At 43.8% G+C, this 23,092-nt stretch overlaps 1 pseudogene; it reads right to left on the bottom strand.

The window, feature by feature from the left end:
* Positions 1 to 8,154: 8,154 nt before the first annotated feature.
* On the bottom strand, positions 8,155 to 8,911 carry LOC147457036 (uncharacterized; annotated as a pseudogene).
* Positions 8,912 to 23,092: the final 14,181 nt, after the last annotated feature.

Here is a 23,092-nt window from a genome sequence, read left to right as displayed (position 1 = left end):
GTCAAAGGAATTTCTAACACTAACTTTTGAAGGTATTTAATGAAGTTAACCCTAAGGTCTTTAAGCTCCATTAGGTAGCATTTCTCTTTAATAGATCAAGTCTCATTTGGACCCCTTTAACCTTGGCATTGTGCTGAGACAGATCCATAAGCACATGTCTATATTTAACCCTTGTTCCCATTTATTTTCCCACATTAAATGATCAATTTAATATCAGAAAATCATTTGGGTTGGTTAGATATAAGACTTTATGACGTTACCTTTCTCTTGAAATCATAGTCATTCTCGACTACTATGAGGTAGAAATTCTTAGTCATTAGTCTACGTTTCTTAGCGGATAGAGGATTCCTTTTCACCCTATGACATCATTTCAGAATGGTTGAATAGTCCATTTGGTGCTTGGGAGACGTAGCTGCCGCAAGCATGTCTGCTCTTTAGTCCATATCATACTCCCAAAGTAGAGTGATAAATTCTACTTGGTGTTTGAGTAATGTTGTCATCACAAACATGATTCTAAGCATGCATACTATTTAAAGTCGTGCAAAAAATAGGGTTAGTCTTATAAGACAAAACATTGTTCATTTAGAAAGCATTTACATTTGCTTACTCTAGTGTAGCATTTGTAAGCATTTACAAGGTTCATAATATCCTTAAGTTGTATTCCTTGCATCCATCTAGCATCTTCAAAGTGATAATTTTTGAACTTAATAAGATACCGTCTGATAATCTTACCATGCCATAGTACCTTGTCTTCATGCCGAAGGATAGCTTCGAGTTGTAGCACCTCTTCTTCGTCTTCAATTTTTGGAGGGTCTCCAATAATTGGTTCTCTTGGTGCTCTCCTTTGCAAGGATTAAGTAGGCTCACATAAAAAGAATTTTGTATGAGCCAATGGTTGGGAAACTTGAGTTGATAAGCCATGTCATTCAAGATTTAAAAAGGACCATGGTATCTTTTTGCTAGTTTAGCATAATACTTTTCATAGCCCATAGGATTTTTGCACGTTGTTTGTCTCAATCAAGCTTTGGTAAACTTAAGTAAGACCCAATCATTTTTTTGAATGTTAAGGCTCTTCTGTTCTTGTTAGCAGTAGCTTTTTGCCTTCTTGAGAGATAGATATAGCCTCCTTAACCTTTTAAAAATATTCTTGTAGGTCACGGCTATACCAATAGAAATTGTGAGATAGTGTAGCACCAACTTGTTTAGTGCATATCCATCTATTTAAACATCGCTTGTGTAGATTTGCCAACTTAAGTAGTACATCTATAAATGAAAATCCTCCAGGTTATGCAGCATTAGTCATTAGGAAAAGTTTAGACTCAAAAATGGGCCTTGTAAGAAATGCTAGGTCAGCTTAGAGAGAGATAATAAAAAGTCCCTAATTTCATTTTTGATATTCACTTTCAAAAAAACTCGGATATCAGATTTGGGGGGTACGTTTATTAAAACTCTCAAAAAGTGTTCAGACAATGATAACATACGACGGCTCCGAATTGAACACCGATTGTCTCAATCTTTTGGATTTTTCAAAACTAAGATTTGGCGCTCAACGAGGTGCATTGAATGTTATTCTTCTTCTCATTTTCGCGTCTCTCTTGCTTTTCGCCTGCGCGCAGTCTCCTACTTTGAGCTCTCTTCCATTTGCTTCACTCTTGCACTCTCCTCTGTTTTGAGCTTTCTCATTCACCAAGTCATCTCAATGTCATTATCATCTTCACACAGAACTCAGACGAGGAGTCAAAACGATGTGTATCATATGCATATCGAACTGTCTAGAGAATACGAGCCCCTCCGCAAGAAGAATAAGCGAGGCATCCTTTCCAAAGCTTCAAAAGAGAACTTCAGATTTCAAGGTAAAAAAAGCGTTGATCTTTGGGTGGATGGCAGGATATATCCTGATCCTATCACCAACTCAACTCCACCTTTCAGAAACATAACGTCATTGTTGAACTATGTAGGAGACAGTTATTCTGGTTTATATGGCTACACCAAGCATTTGGCGGCCAAAAGTGATATTCTTAAGATTGAGAGAGACCTTGCACACAAAGAAAACTTTTGATTGAAGCAAACTGTGACAGAGTGCGCTCATCAACTGAAAGGCAAGGACGAAAGCATCACGCAGCTCACGCAGGATCTCAGAGAAAAAACTACTGTCTTGGGTCCTCGGTTAAGAGAACGACGCTTACGAGACATTGAACAACTGAAGGTTGGTTCTGGGGGTTTGAAGAAGAGGGTTAAAGCAATCAAGTAAGATTATCATTCAAACAGGTTTAATTCATCTTTATATTTGTAGTTTTATATCTTATTTTCATATTTATGCTTAGATCGTTGTTACAACATCAGTCAAATATTGACAAGAACACACCAACTTCTTCAATTCCTTATGGTCTCATACTAAAATGCAAAGATGTCGCCGGACTTTTGGACGATAAGCGCTACTGCAAGATTGTTGCTAAGCAACTTGACACTCTTTTGAAACAGAATCAACTCCAAATACATGATGTTCAGTCAATTCTGGATGAAGCCGGAATATCCAACAAAGGTTATTCTATAATTTTTAGGTATGTCTGGTGTTTGAATCAATTGTCTTCACCTGTCAAATCAAATGTCTGCAATTTTTAGGTATATTGCATATGTGTAGCATTTGAAAACTTGGAAATAGTCCATTTACTTAATTTTCTGTTTACAGAACTATGCAGCAACAAAGTAAGAAGTTCAATCTCAAGCACACGTTGCTGCCAAATCCTTTCTCCATTCGAAAGACAAGACTGGAGGTCACAACCAGGAAGTGCTTTGGACATTGGGCACTCCTTTTCACATTGAAGCAATGTACAGATCACCATCAACAGAGGAAGTGGTCTATGACAAATACAATAATATATTTTATGATTTAGTAGCTTTGCAGACATATATTGTTCAATTGTTCGAGGTTTCTCAAGAGGAATGCAATGGAGTCTTGAAGTTTGTGCTTAAACTGGATGAGTGCGAGCTAGTGAAAGAGACAAAGGTTGAGCGTGTCACAATAACACTTATGAATAGAGCATTAGATGAAAGCATTGGTTCAGATGACCCTAGAAACTTTAGCGTGCAATCCGAAAACAATATTTTCTTATTAGCCACATTCAAGGTTTGATATCAACAAGTTTTTGCTTTAAAAAATGGTTAGACATGTTTCATTTGATTGGTTTGGTTTTCCCATTTCAGGTGCCTGCAAAGAATTTCGATATTCTTAATTGGGTTTTCCATCAAACAAGTATTCCTGAAGTCATAAGCGAACAGAGAAATGGAAAGACACTCGATGTATTAGGCATGGGTTCATACACAGTAGAGTGGCATATGGCTGGAGATCTCAAAACCCTAAAGTGTATGTACAACATCTCAAAAGGAGCAACAAGTAAAAGCCCTTGTTTGTATTGCATGGGAGGAATCATTGGTCTTGACAAAAGAAATTGGAGGAGAGCACCGGACAGGCACTTGCAGGACCTTAACTTCCGCCCAGTGTTGGATATTCCACTATCCAGAGTACATATTTTCACGATGCATGCACTCTGCAGAATCATTGAGAAACTTATGTTTCTGTACATTTGATTCCATATTCAAGTTTTGTGAGCTCAATACTTGGAGAGGATGTTTACTAGAAAATAGTCTTGCTGTCAAGAGATTTTTGTACTTTGTGTAAAATAGGTTTCACCTAGAAAATATGTTGTTTTTGGTCAAGTTGAGCCCTCCTTTCGCTTTGAGAGCTCCTAATGACCATACCATCAAGAGTTGTGAGTGTTTCTTATTTTCCCCACCTAAAATGTGGTGTTAGATTTAAGCTAAAGTAAGGAATTCTACAAACACATACATATGATAGGAGGATTTGATTTTTTTTTTAAAAAACTAAAAGGATAGTTTTATGTCCTGTTAGGTAACCAAACTAGTGTTGAATTATGAGCAACGATTATTTTTATGTTCAAGTGGATGTTTGTAATTATTTTGAGTATTGACTATTATCTATAAATACATCCATGCAAAAGAAAAATGGTGACTCTTGCATGGAGGGAGATTGTACCTTGTGCTCTGTATCTCTCTGCATCTCTTCTCTCCCTTTACGCGTAATTATCTTTCTTCTTCTATTCTCTCACCTCTCCCTTTACATGTAAGCATACCACTCCATCCTAGGAGGTGTGTATGCTTTCTCTCTCTCTCTCTCTCTCTCTCTCTCTCTCTCTCTCTCTCTCTCTCTCTCTCTCTCATGTACAAATCTAATTGAATGTATGTGCAATTCATCAAATATAAAGGATACTCTATTATAGTGCTTGCATTCTTATGGGTACTCTATTATAGTGCTTGCAACATATGTAATTATGATTCATATCTTTTGTATACAAGTGGCAAGCAGGCTTATGGGTGGAAAACACGATTTACTTATGGCATATAAAATTGATAGATAGTTTATGGATATTTTAGTAGTGGAGAGCTCTTTTCAAGCAATAGTTATTTTATGTCCAAGCAGACAGTTGTAAGCATTTTTTAGCAGTGGATTCTATTAATAAATATTTGAATGAACGTGCAAGATAGAAATGCTCACTCTTCAATAGGAGATTATATCCAATGCTCTGTGTCTCTCTCTTTCTCTCTTTTGCTCTCCCCTTTGCATGCATGCGTAGCACTCTAGTCCAGAAGATAGGCATGCCATGCTCTCTTCCTCTCTCTACTCATGTGTCTCAATGAACAACACATACGATCAATTCTCAAGGTATGCAAATGTATGCTATGCTACTTTGTGTGTATTTGCAAAATCGTTGCGTTGTCGTCTGTTGCTCTGTTATTTTATCGATTTTATCCAAGGAGATGTATTTGATTTTACTAAAAAAGTATTCTCTCATCAATGTCTCATGTAAAGCTAATAATCACTTATTAAATTCATGTGGATTAATGTCGTTAGATGCTAGAGGCAAAATATAATATTCAATGCAGGTTATGTAGGGCATTTGTAAATTTTTGACTTTTTTAACTAAATATTATTTAGTCTCAAATCATGTTCTTGTTTCTTATTCTAGATAGTGATGGTCACTTTCTGTATGAAACTAAATAGTTTTGCCTGTGATGAGCCAATTCAGATCCACACACATCCTCAAGCTGTGCATGAGGACTGCATTAAGCTAAAACTTTTGCTATATCTGTATATATTCAAATAAATTCGATGTCATTAGATTAAAGTTATTAAAACTTGAAAGTTCATATGCTATGGGCCTCTTTCTCTTTTTTTTTTGGGTTTTTGTAAAACTGATTGGTAGGTACACTGCAAGGCAATCAAAATCACAGATGTTGATTAAATAAGGATAAGCAAAAGAGTTAAGAAAATTAAAAATACCATAAAACATGGTTGTAAGTCTTCCTTCACTCAAACTGACTTAGATTTTGAATTCAAATAGGTAGTAGCCCACTCCATATTGGTCACATAAACACATATTTGTTGGTTTACGTAGTGTATAAATTGTTTAGTGCAAATCTGCCAATTTAAGCAGCATTTTTGTAGATTCATTGGTTTAGATAACATGACCACAAATATAGAATTACCATTCATAAGTAGAAAAATTGTATATCTACTACTTTAGGCAACACGGCCATAAATGCAAATTCAATATAGTATTAGTGCAAATTTGCTAGTTTAGGCAACATAATCTATTGGCATCAATTCAGGGGTTTAGGCAACATTAATTACAAAATCATATTGCAATGGATGGCGACCATTGCTAGTAGTGTGATATTGTTAACTGGGTATGATTGTAATGATTTGGATTATCTTGATATAGAATTGGATTTGGTTTGTGATGTTGACGCTACAGAGAGAAGTGCGGTGGTCTTAAAAAATACACAAAATACCATGCTATAGATGATACACTCCATAGGTCGGTATACTTGAAAAATCATATCCGCATGTACTCTAGAGTGAGACTGATTTGAGAGAGATAGAGAGGAGATAGTGCCTGAAATCATGTGCAGTTGCACCTTCTGGAGCAGAGTGATACACAAGCATGGAGAGAGGAAAGGTGGGAAGAGAGAAGACGAACACGAGCACTGGGTAAACTCTCCCCCCATGCAAGAGTGAGCTTTTTTTTTGCATGTATTTATTTATAGATATCTTCATTGCTCAAAATGAGTACAAATTGCCTGTCTGGACATAAAATGATTATTTCTCATAAAGGGATCTTTAATAATTAAATATCTATATACTTGCTATCCTTCTATATAATTCATTAACCAAGCATGCCTTTGCCACCGAGAAGCTATAATAAATAATTTTTTATCAATTTTTATTACATACCTCTCAGTTAAGAAGCAATTGTCCTTAGCTGCTATGTAATTTATCTACAAATCATACTTGTCAAAAACAACTATTAGAATTATAGATCATAAATATCGTGTATCAAAATAATAAGTTATAAATTCATAAATGCCTTCCATCATTTACATACTAAATATTGTAGTATCCCATACCAAGAGAATAAGTAGTATATGTCATATCATGATGTATCAGGCTATCATTGGTCACGACGATGGTTGTTCAATATTGAATTTCATTGATTCCCAACCCAACTCAACAAACACTATCAGCATCCAGTCATCATAAACTGAATCCATATCCAAATAATTCAAATCATTTTTCATTATCTACTTGGGTTAACAAAATCACACTTTGGAGCAGTGGTCAAGTTCTTGCTTAAAAATGTAGTGAAATTGACAGATATTTATTTATTATATCTGATAAGTGAAAAAGGTATACTTGGTTATAGATTATGCAAAAGGATAGAAAATTTATGGATATTTAATTATTAAATATCTCTTCATAAGCAACGGTCATTTTATATTCAATCAGATAGTTTATAATCATTTTGAGCATTAAAGAAATCTATAATAAAAACATGCAAGAGAAAAATGCTCACTCTTCACAAGGGAAGATTGCACCCAGTGCCCTGTGTTCCTCTTGTCTCTTCCCACCTCTCCTCTCTCCATGCTTGTGTAGCACTCCACTCTAAAAGATGCACCTCCAAGTGCTCTCATGTGCTATCTTTCTCTATTCTCTCTCAAATTAATCTCACTCTAGATTACGTGTGTATACGATTCTCAAGTATGAAAACCTCTAGATTTAATCATTTGTAACATGGTATTTTGTTTATTTTGCATGAGCGCGACACTACTATTTGTAGCAATTGATGATGACACTATTATGGATTTGAACTTGGTATTCATGGATCTTCTTGGATATTGATTAATGATTGTGACCAAGGATATCTCTATAAATGAGGATATGATACATACTACTTGCTCTAGTGGTGTGGAACTTTAGAATATGTATTATGTGGATGATTGAAGGTAGAAGGTAAATTAATTGTTAAATATTGTAATATTCTATTTTGATGTTTCTAATACACAATTTTAACCTCTATTTTTGATAGGTTATGGCTTATAGATTTTTGCCACTCTTTATATATATATGATTTTTTCTATGGCTATTGACCTTGGTTTTACTTATGGATCATGGTTGTTCTTGTTTCAACTATGGTTAAGATTGATGTTTTGGTTATGGGTATAGTTATGGTTTTTGGTTATGATTGGCTCTTGGTTGTCACATCAACTATGGCTATGGTTGTCAAATGAGTATGGTTATGAACATGGTTGTTCTTGTTTCAAGTATGCTTATGATTGATATTATGGTTATGGGTATAGTTATGGTTTTTGAATTGTATTGGTTATGGTTTTTGAATGAGTATCAGTTATGGTTGTCAAATGAGTATGGTTTTAATTATCATTTTAGTTATGCTTATTGCTACTATTGTCAAATGGTCGTTGACTCATGGTTACTGTTTCGGCTTTGATTATGCTTATTGTTGTTGTTTTGGCTATGTTTATGATCATGATTGGCTTGAGGAAACTAGTGTCCCTTTGATATAACTTACCACATAAAAATCTACAAGCTGAGAATGAGAGTAACTTGGTATTGACAATAATTGAGGTTTTCAATGAGAGAGAATGAGATAGATAGATAGATAGATTGGATTAACGTCCACGGAGGTCATATATGACCTATGGGAACAAAAACACAGACATTACAACGATTCATTCTCAGTGTGGGCTGATACATATCAGTTAAGGACTGAGGGTCCATCAAGAGAGTAGGGTAGGAAAAAAGGAGAAAACAAACAAAAACCTAAGGGTCGGCTGTGGAGAGAGCTGGTTTGGGATTTCGGAATTCTTGGATGATCGCTTTGCCTCCTCGATAGACTGCCCATTTGCCTTGCTTACGCGCTTCATGCACCTTCTTAAGCTCGCTCACTTTACTCTTGAGTTGATTCATGGTCACTTCTTCTGCAATCCAAAGCTTGGTTTCTTTGAGAAGGCGGGATTGACGTAGAAACTTTACCCGCTCCTCTTTGTTCTTGAAGGTAAGGACACAATGCTCGGGACGTACATGATGATGTGTGTCATTGATCCAAGCGACATTCTCTGACTTGATGTTGACTGGCTCAATAATATTGTTGAGTTTGATGATTGCCTCTTCAAGGGTGTCCTCAACAGTGCACCACTGCAAGGGGAGCCCACCGATGCGTACCTTGAGGGCATTATCTTCTTGAGATTTTTGTTCGGAGATTTCCTTTGTTACACACGTCCTTACTTGGGCGATGGTTGTTGAGTGAACTTGGTTAACCTTTGCCTCTACCTCCTTTACCTTGTCGGTGGTGAGGTCAGCCATAGAGTTGAATTGTTCTTCTAATTTGCTCAGGCGAGATTTGAGTTCAAAGTTTTCCTCCAAGACTCGATCAAGAGTTGCTTGCAACTGCATGATGCGATCAAGTTTGCTAGGGGCTCCCAGTACTGTTGCAAAGCTCGGTCTTGCTTTGGCGGGGGTCTTTGGAGTAGCCATCCCTGTGCTTGAGGAGATCGAAGGGAACCGACCACTGACTCGCAAATTTCGGAGGGAAAAGCCTTTGAGAAAGCTCTAGGCTTCACCCTTTGAAGAATTTTTGAACTCCTATCCTCGGCCGAGTATCTTCTGAAGGGCACCACAACTTGTTGTACTTCGCAGGGCTGAGGCCGAAAACAAGTGCCGGCACCACAACCTGTTGTACTTCGCAGGGCTGAGGCCGAAAGCAAGTGCCGAAAACGCCTTAAAGCTTTTATGAATGCTAAAAGCTTCAACAAACCTTTGAAAAAGCTCTTGTTGCAAAACATCGAACCTAAAATTATCAGTGAACGGCTGGTATGCTGCAAAGTCTTTCCTCATTTTTTTTGTTGGTTTTCTCGTGTGTGCCTTTCTCCTCGTGTCGTAGTTCTTTGTCACGCCTATGTATCTCCTTCCATTTTTTGTGCAGGTTATTGAGTAGACTATGTAGTTGATTTTCCTTGTCTATCGCTGCCTCTTTGATCCTGGCATCTCCGGTGATGTCTCCTCTTGTGTCTGAGTTGCTTGAGTACTATCCTCCATTTCGATCTTTATGTCTGCGATGTATCCCAGTAGTGCATAAGTAAGTGTTATTTGTGTTTTGATTTAGAAATGCAGATAGCTGTAAATAGTTCTTATACTTAAGGAGTGGATGCAAAAAAAAAAAAAAATCCGAGAAAAAGATCCTTCTATTAGTTAATGAAAACTGCCCATAGGGCTACATCCACCTCTGCTAGAGAGGGCTACAACAAGCATGATGGGGAGACTCTCCCAATGAAAAAACAGCATATATACAATGGGGCTAAATCAAGAGATGGGAGGAGGGAAGAGCCACACAGGTGGACAGTAGTGCCATCTGAGCACCCCCTGGACCATGGTGTAGAAAGGCCCAGGGCGCCAGAGTCGAAGGAAAGCCTCGCGGCGCTCTCGCATGCGGTCGGAGCTGCCCTGTAGTCCCTCAAGCTGTCCTCTGAGAGTATGGATCGGCTCTAGCCAAAATTCACGAACAGTCTCTGCTGGTGGCACAGGGCGAGCCTCAAAGATGCGGAAACAACGGGCCCGCCAGATGAACCAGAGAGCTAGGCCGCTGATGAGCTCCCAGCACTCCTCTCTCTCACTGCACCACTCCTATGGAGTAAGGTCTGTAGCAGGCTGGAGTGTAGGTCGCCCCCCTTGTATCACTATCATCCTGCTGGTGGAAGATAGCTCAAACTGTAGTGTCGGGCACGTGAGGGTGGACCAAGCCGCTGCCCCCCAAGTGTACTGTCGAGCCATGGAGAGGGCAGGCATCAACCGAAGAACTCGTAGCCACACCTGCTGGGCCGAGGGACAGTCTCAAAGACAGTGTCGCTGACTCTCCACCAACTGGTCACAGGCTGTACATGCGGCCGAGAGACCACTATGCACAAGCCAGCTCCCTACTGCTGTGGCTCTGTGTGCAACCAACCACTGGAACAAAGTGACGCGCCTCGGCTCTCTGGAGTCCCACAGCCTCTGCCAAAAAGCTGCCAAGAACTCAACTGTGAGACTCTCCTCCTGCCAATGCCGTGCTGCAGCGGGGCGGACCTCTCTCTGCGCTGCAGGTATATGACGTCCAAGCCGAACAGTGTACTGAAAGAAAGGGACTCCTGGGCGGTCTGCAGAAGAGAAGGGGTCCCTCCAAAGCCACTCACCAGGATCCCACTGTACTCGTGCCAGTGGAAAGCACTCCCAAGCCCATAGCCTCCAGTGTCCTGTCTCGAGAGCTGTTGGGTCAGGGTCTATGACGCAAGTCCTCCCACAGATGCCCACAACTCGGATCCTCTGGAAACAGCACTCTGCTACCTGCGGGGCCTCTACTGTAACTTGCTGTAATCGTCCCCCACCCTGAAGCTCGAAGAACAGGGCTGGGACAGTCTCTGAACAAGCCCTGACTGAGATGAGAACCTCCAGCCGTGTGAAGGCTCCCATCCATCGGGGTGCTACTGGCTCGAGAGGCGTGAGCCACTCAGCTGGAACTGACTCTGAGATGTCCTGACACATGCTCTGAACCCCTCTCATGCCCTGTAGCTGGACACCCTGCACCTCCTCTGGCAAACCTGTGAACTCTAGCCAGTCACCTAGAGAGAGCGCTGGACCTGCTGCCATGGAATCCCAAGAAACATGAGGCCTACTCCCAACCAAGTGGCCTCTCTGAGTGCTAACCATGGGGTTCCAGACGAGGGGCTGTCGTAGGCGCTCCTTCGTGCATGCCGGCTGTCTCTGCTCTAGGCCACGCCGTAAGAGCTCCCAAGAGCGAAGCAAACTCACAGCGAATCGGTCCTCCAGTCTCCTGCTCAAACCAACTCAGCGCAACTCTGTAAAGATCCATCTGGTCGAAGGTTGCCAAGGGCCTCCTGACTGAGGCACCCTGGCACGAAGCCTCTGCAGCAAGAACTCTTTCCAGGGCTCCTCGCCTGGAAGAAGTCCTCTGACGACGAACTTCCCAAGAAGGGCTCTGCTCTGCTGTGCTGGATCAATGATCCCAAGCCCTCCCTGAGAACAAGGGAGTGTGATGACCGACCAAGCCACCTTGGCTCGGGAAACCTGAGTGTCGCGACCTGACCAGAGGAAGTTCCTGATCAGCCTCTCTACCTGGCTGATACAAGAACTCGAGAAGATCCAGCAAGAAGTGATGTACCACATAGTTGCCAACAACACCTGGTTGGCAACTACTACTCTACCAGCCAGCGAAAGTCGTGTTGAGCTCCAGTGTAACAGCTTTCTCCTGATGGACAGGAGAAGAGGAGAAATCTGCTGCTCGGGGGACAAATCCAAACCAACCTGACAACCCAAGTATCGAACTGCAGTCCCTGGAGGAATCCACCTCAAACCCTCTCCTGGCATCCACTATGGCACAGGAGCACTGCCAACCGAGAAAGCCACTGTCTTTCTCCAGTTGATCAGTGCGCCTGATGCACAACAGAAGGTCTCTAGAGCCAGCCCACACCTGTGTAAATTGGCCTCCTAGCCCTCTAAGTACAAGGCTGAGCATCGGCAAACTCAGCGTCCAGAAGCTCATCTCCTTGTATAGGGAGTGCTAAGCCCCTCAAACCAACCTGCTGTGACACCAAAAATTTGCTCATCGCCTCCGCATAGAATAGAAAGAGAAAGGGGGCAAGAGGACAACCCTGTCTGACCGATCATGTGAGCATGAAGCGCTCACCTCTACCTCCTGCCAAAAGCACCTGACTGTGAGCCTGTCTGTACAAAGCTGACACCCCTCTGATCCAAGCATCTGAAAAGCCCATCCTGTGAAGCGTGCCCTCTAGAAAGTCCCAGTCAACTTTGTCGTATGCCTTCTCAAAATCGAGAAGAAGAATCACAAGGTCCTCCCCACAAAGACGTGCCAGGGCAGAAGCCTCCCAGAAAGTGAAGATGTTGTCAAGGATACTGCGCTCCTTGACAAAACCTGTCTGAGTCCCATGTATAAGGCTCTCCAAAAGTGGCTGAATCCTCAAACTCAGAGCCTTGGCAAGAATTTTGTAGGCTGAGTTGAGGATGGTGATGGGGCACCACTGTCGAATCTCATCCACGGAGCCACCCTCCTTTGGAATGAGGTAAATCAAGCCTTCACTCATGCTATCCGGCATCACTCCTGTGTGCAGAATGTACTGAAAGGCACTACAAAGATCTGGGCCAAGCAAGTCCCAGTACTCCAAGAAGAAGTTGGGAGTCAGCCCATCCTCACCTGGACAGCTACCACAAGGAAGGGCCCTAAGAGCCGTGTGCAGCTCCTCAAGCTGAAGAGGTATCTCCAGCCACTGGCGCATCTCCTCAGTCACAAGACAAGGCATCTGCGCCCAAACCTGCTCCCTGCATGCATCCTGTCTCTCTGACTGGGGCTCAGCCGGCAGTAGCTCACGGTAAAAGTCAGTAGCAATTGCACGCATATCCTCAGGCTCACAAGCAACTGACCCATCGGGTCTCCTCAGCTGATTGACCTTGGCATGCGAGTGCCGAGGTTCTACTGTCTCAAAAAAAGCACCTGTCACTCTGTCACCTACCTGAGTCCACTAAGATGCTTGTCGGTGAAAGGCAAACTCATGGCGCCTCTCCTCTGTGCAAGCAAGCTCCTGTCGAGCCTGCTGTAACTGCTCCTCCAACCATGGACTGCTGGATGCTGCTCCTGCATCCTCTGTAGTGAAGCAATGCCTCGTCTGAGACGCTGCTCCACCTCTCTCGCTGTAGCCCGTCGAGCCAAAGACTCCTGGAGAAAAAAGTGGCTAAGCTGAGGTAGGCCTAAGGCCACTCTGTGTGCCGGTAGAGCCTGGCTGTCCATGCCCTCTGTCCAAAGAGCCTCTACCCTCTCTCTGAGTGCTGTGTCCAATAAGACCCGCTCTAGGATGCGAAGCATCGTGCTCCCACTCCTCTGCCTGTCTGCCACTGTGAGGATCACTAGTGCATGGTCCGAGAAGGATGTCCCTGCCAGGATGCCCACTGATCCCCCCAAGTCACTGAAGTGGTCACTAGTGTAGAAGCGATCTATCCGCGATAGATTCACTCCTCCCACTCTGCGGTCTGGCTGATCTAGAGAAGGCAAGACTCTCTGGAGGCCTCACAAATCCAGAATGCTGCCATGTATCCGAGACCCTCAAAGTCATACACAACCTCTCCCAAGCTGCTAACTCGACTCCATGCACAGTAGCATGGCTACCTCCGATCCTGTCAGAGGGGTCCTCCAACATGTTGAAGTCCCCTCCTACACACCAATGGTCAACATGTGGCAAAGACTCAACAATCTGTGACCAAAACTCTGCACGAGCACCCGCCACATTGGGCGCATAGATGTTCAGGAAGCCCACAAGGCCACCCTGAACCTGCATAGTAATCCACTGAGCCCTGCCTGGCACAATAATCGCTATGCCCACAATGGCCTGCTGCAATGAGTCCGCAATAGTTATACATACCCCCCCCTGGATGCCTCCAGGTCCAAAAGCAGCCGACCAAAAGGTATCATAACGTCCACGCAAAATCTGACCACATCGCCGAATGCGGCTCTCAGACAAATGGTGCTCCTGAAGCATAAGGAGATCAATCTCTCCTCCCACAAGGCAACGCTGAAGCTCCTGACGCAATCGGCCCCGCTGTCGCTGAAACTGGGGCCCACCTAATCCCTGCACGTTCCACGAGACGATCCTCATGGGGAGCGAGAGAGAACAGATGCTGCCGCAGCAGCAAGACGGGCTATCTTCGAGGCAGGCTTGGATGGGGAATAATCCGCATCCGAGCGTCCTCTAGATAGGCGAGCCTGTAGTGAGTGCCTGGCCCAAGCCCAAGCAAAGCGAGCCGTGCGTAAAGCAACCTCCTCTATCCAGGAGTCCTCATGTATGTATACATAGCAAGGCAAACACTGTGTATCAGCAAAAAAGTACACCACAATGTGCCTACATCCTGCTGAGTCTGTGGGTGTCACCGCAAAGTTGGCCAGTGGCCTACATCCCAACGAGCTTGTTCTGCCGTAGGCAAAACAACTCTAACAGCTGCAATCCTTGCAGCAAGACCTGCAACATCCTCAACATCGCCTACATCTTCAGAACCAGGACGTACATCAATGCCCTGCACAATGTTCCAGACACCTTTTGACACAAGAACATGTTGCATCATATAAGCCCACATAGGGTAGTTGTCCCCATCCAACCTGTCCTCAGCAGCAAACATCTTGAACACATCTGTGTTGTTGTTGTCAGCCATGGTAAATGCTGCACCTGATGTGAAAACTGCCCGAAAATAGGAGAAACGAAGCGGAAACAACCTGTGCTATATAGCACAAACCGTAGAAGACTATAAGGCACCTATTATGCAGAAAACGGCACTGACAGAAAATCTGCACAAAATGACGAAATAGCCTGTGCAATACTGCCCGTAGTGGAAACGGAGGCCGAAATGAGCCCAAATCAAAATTCTGAGTAGACCAGGCTCTTTGAGCTATCCCAAAATATTTGTCGACCTGCGAACGCTCGCCAAAGCTCACTGAAATCGGAGAAAGTGAGCAGGTGTGTGCTGGAGCAACTGGCGACTAAAGCCCGGGAGGACGTGACCTGCTCTGATACCAATTGTTGGAATTAGGGTTGCAGAGAAACACACACATCTTGGAGAAGATGAAGAAAGCTCAAGGCACACAATAGAGAGTGTGTTACTTAGTGTGAAATGGAAAGATAGTTAGCCCTAGAGTGATGGGCGTATATATTATGCACGGGGGAGAAAACCTCCTAAAGAGGGAAAAACTGCCCCGGCGGTCCTAGTGTGTTCACACACATCACTACCACATGTATATGGTAACAGTCTCTTTTCTTCATAAGGTAAGGTATTTGAGCAAGTTCATTCACTTGCTCTCTCAGGTGGTTCTCCCTCTACAACAAATCATCCATAAAGATGTCTTCCTGTTATGGAGTGAAATGAGCAATAGTTTATCGAGGTGAAACAGATCCTGGCTACACTTCCGACCATTGCACCCCCAAGATGGGACAAGCCATTTTATGTTAACCCCAGTGTAGGAAGTGATACACTTGGAGCCGTACTAATGCAAAAGGACCCCCAAATCTCTTTCATGCGTCCTATCTACTTCTCTACTCGCGTCATGACCCCATCAGAAAAAGGATTCACCGCGGTAGAGCACATGGTGCTTGCATTAATGTTTGCCACTACAAAGTTCCGCTCTTATCTATTGCCTAGACCCTTTGTAATTCATATGTGTTGCAACACATGGATATCTCATCTACAATCTATAAGTGGCTTGCTAGATTACAAGAGTTTGATTACACCATGCAGGTAGAAAACTCCACAAGGGCTAGTCTAGCAGGTATTCTTACTCATCGTCACTATGAGAAGAAGCTAAAGGTCAACACAGAAGGTAAAGAAGTGACACCAATGGTAGAAATTCCTAAGCTAGAAATGTGGGGGTAAAGCCCCATGTGGCCGGTTAGGCCAGGTGCGCGCCCACTATACTTATTCATTATGTACATAATAGAATAAGGGGGCTCACATGTAGTGAGTGAGTTTCAGCCCCTGCAAACACAAGGTCTCCTCTTCTCCTCTCTTCTCCATCTCGCTGCATACACACACACACACGCGCGCGCGCGCTCTCGTTCGCGCACTTCAACTGGTATCAGAGCTCAAGGATTGGGAGCACCATTGGAGCTCAGAGGGGAAGCAGGCAGAGAAGCAGCAAAAACTGCAGCACGTTTTTGCAGATCTATTTTTGCCTACCAAAACGTTTTCATTCAAGCCGATTCCTATAGTTGCTGACTGGTTTTTTGTCCCCTTCAACTTTGCAGAGGAAAGTTTTCTCAAAATCTTCACCAATTTTGAGATACGTCACTCAGACTGCCTGCACGTCTAGGGTACACAGGTGCAGATTTTCACAGATCTGCTTTGACCTGTATAAACAACACATTTCAGTCCATTCTCGTGTAGCCCAACCGTTTTCGCGTGGTCTATAACTTTGCAAAAGGAAGTTTCTACAAATTCTGAGCGGTTTGGAAGATATGAGCTGACAGGCTGCAGGGTATTCGAAAAGTTGAAGATTATGTATGCATATTGTGGTGATTTGCTACATTCAGAGAGCTCGGATTGAGCTTTTGTCATTCTCTTGTTTTGCGCATTGATGTTTTGCTCTCAGCGAAGAGAGTGTGGGTTGATACTTTCAACACATTTATGCGCACACATTGAGAACAGTTCGTGGATGTATGCATTTTTGTGGACTCTCAGGTTCGAGAGTGGCTTCATCACAAGTTATGTGCATTGACTTATGCGATTGAGCAGATTTCGGAAAGTGTGGTGCATGGATTTGTAGAGAGATTTGCAAGCATTTATAGCATGATTGTGAGCTGAATTTTCAACTAATTTGGATGCTCTTTGATACACATTTGGTACATGTTTGATGCTCGTTTATATTGCCATGTGGATGCACATGATGTGCACTTTTTGGCGGATCGTATTCTTCGCCTTGCAATGGCATATGTGGGTTGATTTTCAGCTATTTTGAGCATCAATTTGTGTCACATTTTGGTTGGTTTGCATCCAAGTTTATGCTAGTATATGCTTCGCTTGTAGAGTGCGGTTGATGCACTTTGTGTTTCAGATTACAGGATTGTTTTCCAAGTTTAAGGAGTTGAGACTTTGGGGCAGCTCATGTATGCTTGAGTGCGGATTTTGCGCATGATTTGCTCATGGTTTTGAGCATGTTTATGGCATGTATGGTTATTATGGTTAGATAGCCAAATACTACCGAAACTCTGCCGGATTTTTCTTGCGAGTTTATTTGTTTATGCGCATGGTTTGCAATCGTGTTTTGATTGCATTTGGCACTCAGTGGTTGCTTTGCCATAGTGTTTTGGCATTGCATTGTGAGAGTGTTTGCTCACCGTATTATGTCATTTGACATACATGTGGTAATCTCTTCAGGAGGGAGATTGTTGATGATAGTTTCATCGATTACCACATAGTGCTCTTGGATTAGAGCGGGTGTTACATAGTGCTCTTGGATTAGAGTGGGTGTTTTGGCATCATTTGAGCGGTTTGCTCACTTGTTTCGTTACATTGATTGCCATATTTGTTGACACTTCTCTTAGACAGCTTATGCCAACTTATGTTGTATTTTGATAATACTTAGTGTATGAGTCAGCCAGGCTTTGGCTATTGTCAGTTGATCGATTTGTGCTTGGTCTTGTCACAGGTTATCGCTATGGATTTGGCATGTACATCATTGTCAGGGTTTGTGCTTTTCCATACAAAGTTTGATGGTTCAAACTTTGAGCATTGGAAAGCAGGTATGCATGATGCATTGACTCAATTGGGCCAAGTGTTGCCACTACAGGGCATGGATGCTAGGCCAGAGTCAATGACTGACGATGAGTGGGAGGACTTGGATGAGCTTGCACGTTCGACGATCATGTTACACCTTGGTGAGTCTGTCTATCGCATTGGTTGGGATGCATGTACAACTAAAGAGTTATGGAAAAGATCGTGTAATGCTTTTGGCACAAATGAGTCTAGAGAGATGCCTACAGTCAAAGGACGATCTTGCAGACATAGAGATGTTGTGTGTTGGCATTGTGGTCATACAGGGCATGTACGTAGGCGTTGTTTTCGATGGATGAGACAACGCATGAGTCAGCACAAGAGAGATGCTATCACTTTGGATGATGTGGGAGTAGATGTAGCGCATGTGGCTATGCATGACGGAGATGTTGACTTTGCTTCCATGTTTACTCTTGACTTTCTTATGTCAGTTTTTGACGACACATTACCTTCGCATTGGATACTAGATATGAGTGCTAGGTTTCACGTCACGCCGAGTCGTGAGTGGTTTAGCACATATGCTAGTGGTATGCTTGGACATGTGTGTCTAGCTGATGGTTTAGTGCATGACATAGTTGGTGCAAGAGATGTCAGACTATTGTTGTCGAGTGGTGCATCATATGTGTTTCGAGATGTACGCCATGTGCTAGGTTTAACACAGAGCTTGATTTCTGTGAGTCACTTACGAGACAGTGGATGCCAGGTAGTGCTGGATGAGCACAGTTTCCAATTGCATCGTGGACAGCTAGTCATAGCTAGAGGTGCTAGTGTTGGCACGATTCATGCGATGTGAGTACGTCATGTGCGAGACGGTACAATTTTCATGAGTACGTAGCCATGCAGAGAGACGAGGCATGTCTCCTTTGCGGATAGGTTCCATGATGCTCCAGTTTGTGAGCATGTTGAGCCAGTTGTGCAGACAGTTGTGCAGCAAGGTATGTCATTCGTGGATATGATGATGGATATGGATGACTTGAGTCCTGAGGATTCAACCGTGATTTAGTCATTCATGGATATGCTTAGGCCAGAGGCTGATGTATGTGAGTTAGAGCTAGACATTGCTCTTACCACACAGGGTTCAGGACAGACAGATGCTCTTGGTGTGCATGTGACATGCGATGGATACGAGGATGGATTCCAGGGATTGGAGTTTGGGTGTCAGGGTGATTTCCATGAGTGGAATTCTGAGCCAGATTTGACTGAGATGGTCAGATTGGCAGATATTGCTAGGATTGCATCAGCATTCAGGAGTCTCATGTATGAGATACTCATCTCGAGACCCGAGATTGCATTTGCAGTAGGTGCATTTGCAGTGGGAGCAGTTAGTCGTGCAGTGACTGACGTTGGCCTTGAGCATAGGGGTACTTTGCAGTGTATGGTGAGATACCTGCAGGATGTGTGCGGCTTTGGTGAGGAGTATGGTGTCGATCGCTCTATACTTCCTCTACGATTAGAGCTGGATGCACACTGAGTTAGTGAGCCAGTGTGTGTTGGCTGAGATCATACTTGTGATAGACTTGTATAGGTTTTGTACGGTTTTCTTTTCTCTCTCACAGCCACATTGGCCTTTACGTGGAAGTTTGTTGGGGTAAAGCCCCATGTGGCCGGGGAGGCCACGTGCCCATCCACTATACTTATTCATTATGTACATAATAGAATAAGGGGGCTCACATGTAGTGAGTGAGTTTTCAGCCCCTGCAAACACAAGGTCTCCTCTTCTCCTCTCTTCTCCATCGCTGCACACACTCACACACGCTCTCGCTCGCGCACTTCAAGAAAGAGCTCATTCTCTTTTCGTTGATGGAGCATACAAAAGAAGAATGGACCAGTCTGAAGCTGGCATCATCATTTCCAATGAGCAAAAGGAAAAGGTATTCTCTATTGGGCAGCTATTACACTTCCACTCCAACAATGAAGCAAAGTACACGGCTTTAATTCTTGGATTAGAACAATATGTTTTGCAAGGGATTCAATGCCTAAATGTGTTTGGCAATGCTATGCTTTTGATAAAGCGGATAAATGGCACTTGGATTTGTAAAAAATCAGGTTTTACTTGGCCAATTACGCCAAGTTAAGGATCTTTTAAGGAAGTTTGAAGCAATGCAGCTATTTCATGTCCCTAGGGCATAAAATCAAGAAGCAGATGCTCTAGCCAAGGAGAGAATACAAGATGTTCCCATAGGAGCAATCAAACTGAAACTACCCCTCTTTCAAGGTAGCGATGTTATGCCTGATATCATCAGCTTCTTAGATACAGGAGAGTGTCCTGAAGGGTATACCAAGGGCCAGAAACAATGGCTTGTCAGGAAAGCAACAAGATACCGCCTTGTAAACAACAACTTATATTGCAATGGCAAAGACCAGTTTCTCAAGCGAGTGCCAATCTCCAGTGAGATCACGGAGGTAATCTCAAGTTGCCATGATGGTTTCTGCGGCAGCCATGTTGCTCTAGATATTACCAGTAGGAAGATTCTACAGGCAGGATTCTCTTGGCCTAGTCTGAACAGGGATGTGCATCATTGGTGTAAAACATGCAAGGCTTGTCAAGTGTCCAGTGATCGTACACTAACCTTTGAGCCACAGACTCCTATCATTTGATATGGTCCATTTGAAAAATGAGGAATAGATGCAATTGGTCCTCTACCAAGGGCCCAATCAGGTAAACTATACATTCTAGTTGGTGTAGACTACATGACCTGATGGGCGGAAGCAGCAGCCACCACACGCATTACAGCCCAAGAAGTGGCAAAGTTCATATTTGAGCACATTTATTGCCGTTTTGGCACACCTCTGGAGATAATATCTGATAGAGGACCAGGTTTCAAAGGCGATCTTGTGGGAGAATTGATGAAAAAGTTAGGCATTACACGCCGACATTCCACCCCATACTATCCATAGTGCAATGGTCTAGTGGAAAAGGTAAACGGCATGATCTATAAGATCATCACAAAGGAGGTGAATAACCACACAAGTGATTGGGATAAGCATCTCATGCCGCTCTTTGGGCCTACTGCACGACATTCCAAACATCACTAGGTTTCACCCCGTTTCATCTGGTATATGGAAAGGAGGCCATTCTACCCATTGAGGTACAGATAGCTAGCTTGCGAGTCATGGCTAGCCAATTACAGCACCCAATTGCCCATCTCCGCAACCACATCCTGGATCTAGAGAGGCTTTAGCTAGATAGGAAAGACGCAATCAATCACTATGCATCACAAGCAAAGAGATTCCGACTCACATTCAATCAAGGGCTTAAGAAAAAGGGTCTGAAAAAAGGCATGTTAGTGTTGAGATATGACAACAGATTTGACACTAGGAAAGATAAGAAATTTCAACCCAGATGGGAAGGGCCATTCATTGTCCAACGGCAGCTACAAATTGATGGAAGCAGATGGTAGAATTCACAAGGCCAGAGTCAATGGAAGGAGGCTCAAAAGGTACTTTTTAAGATTTGATCCAGATTTCATGCTAGATATTCCAGAAGAGGGAGAACCCTCCAACTCCGATGCTAGAAAATCAGAAGCAAAGCTAGAAGCATGAATGCCTCTAGCTAGAAAGGAGGGCTAATGACGGCCGGTTTTCAAAACCGCGGCCACAAGAACCAACCCCAATCAGGAAGGAGCGTAATACAAGGAAAATGATTTTTTAAAAACATTTTTTTTTGCATGCACCACCACCCTTTCCGTGCTTGCAAGCGGTGGGCCGCCTCTCAGTTGGCCCCACTCCTCCATTATCACCAGAGGACGAGTCCTATCTCTCCTGGTCGGCTCCACCAACCCCCCCTCTCTCTCTCTCTCTCTCTCTCTCTCTCTCTCTCTCTCTCTCTCTCTCTCTCTCTCTCTCTCTCTCTCTCTCTCTCTCTCTCTCCTGTGTCACCAAGCCCAATGGGCGCATAAAAACGCACTTTCTCTCTCTCAAGGGCTGCCATGCTTGGGCAAGAAGTCTCCCTCTCTCTCTTTCATTATTCACACACCCTCTCACTACAGTCTCTCCCCACCCCTCTCGTCCATATTCTCTCTTTCTCCCTCTCGCCGGCCGCCATTCCACACCCCCTCTCTCCCCATCACACAATCTCATCCTCTCTCTCACCTTCTCTCTCTCTCCCTCGTTCAGCCCCTACTCTCACTCACTCTCACCACCCCTTGATCTCCCCTCATTCGCTTGTCTCTTCCTCGTCCACCATATAGCGCAAGAAATATCTCTCTCTCTCTCTCTCTCTCTCTCTCTCTCTCTCTCTCTCTCTCTCTCTCTATGTACACATAAACTCACACACACACACACTCACACACCCCCCTCATCCTTCCCTCAGCCTCACATTCTCTCTCCCTGGACCGTCTCTCTCTCATCCCCTCTTGCTCGTTGACTCTCACTCTGTCCCTCCTTTCTGTAACGCGGACCAGCCAGCAAGAACTGATTCTCTCTCTCTCTCTCTCTCTCTCTCTCTCTCTCTCTCTCTCTCTCTCTCTCTCTCTCTCTCTCTGTACACACACCCACACACATTCACAAACCCCCTCTCTCCCCAACTCCCTCACCTCTCCCCTCCCCTCGCTCGCTCACGCTCATTCTCGCCCTCCTTTCTGTAACGCGGACTAGCGAGCGCAGGAATCTTTCGCTCTCTCTCTACACACACACACACACACACACTCAGCCTCTCACCACCCCCCCCCCGGCCACCAGTTCTTTGTGTGCATGCACATAAGCAACACGTAAATATATATATATATAAAATTTCCTATGCTATAATTCCCACACGCTCTTGTCGCACACACACACACCCTATCACACACCTCAAATACATATGCACACATACGTTCAAACGCTTACGGCACACACATAAATACACACTACACGCCCGCCATACGCACCCACAAAAGGTAAAAAAAGAAAAACGAAGGGATTTGACATTGACGCCCAACACCAAAGAAGGACGGCCAAGTCACGCGGTAGAAACATCAAATAAAGAAGTGGCACCAAAGGCATGCCCCAATTGGCCCCGAAATTGGCGAACGCACTACACCGACGCACCAACAAGGCCCACCATTTGTTGGCATCTCGTCCAAGACGCATATCCGGAGTAACATCCGTAGGTTATTATTATTTTCGAGTTTCAAGCCAAAAAACTTGTATAAAAAACCCATTGCCATACGCACCCACAAAAGGTAAAAAAAGAAAAACGAAGGGATTTGACATTGACGCCCAACACCAAAGAAGGACGGCCAAGTCACGTGGTAGAAACATCAAATAAAGAAGTGGCACCAAGGGCATGCCCCAATCGGCCCCGAAATTGGCGAACGCACTACACCGACGCACCAACAAGGCCCACCATTTGTTGGCATCTCG

Source organism: Adiantum capillus-veneris, chromosome 5 (genome assembly GCF_014529385.1).
Source record: "Adiantum capillus-veneris isolate H3 chromosome 5, ASM1452938v2, whole genome shotgun sequence".
Lineage (NCBI taxonomy): Eukaryota > Viridiplantae > Streptophyta > Polypodiopsida > Polypodiales > Pteridaceae > Adiantum > Adiantum capillus-veneris.
Note: the sequence above shows the minus strand (reverse complement) of the source record. Positions and strands in the feature narration are given on the sequence as shown.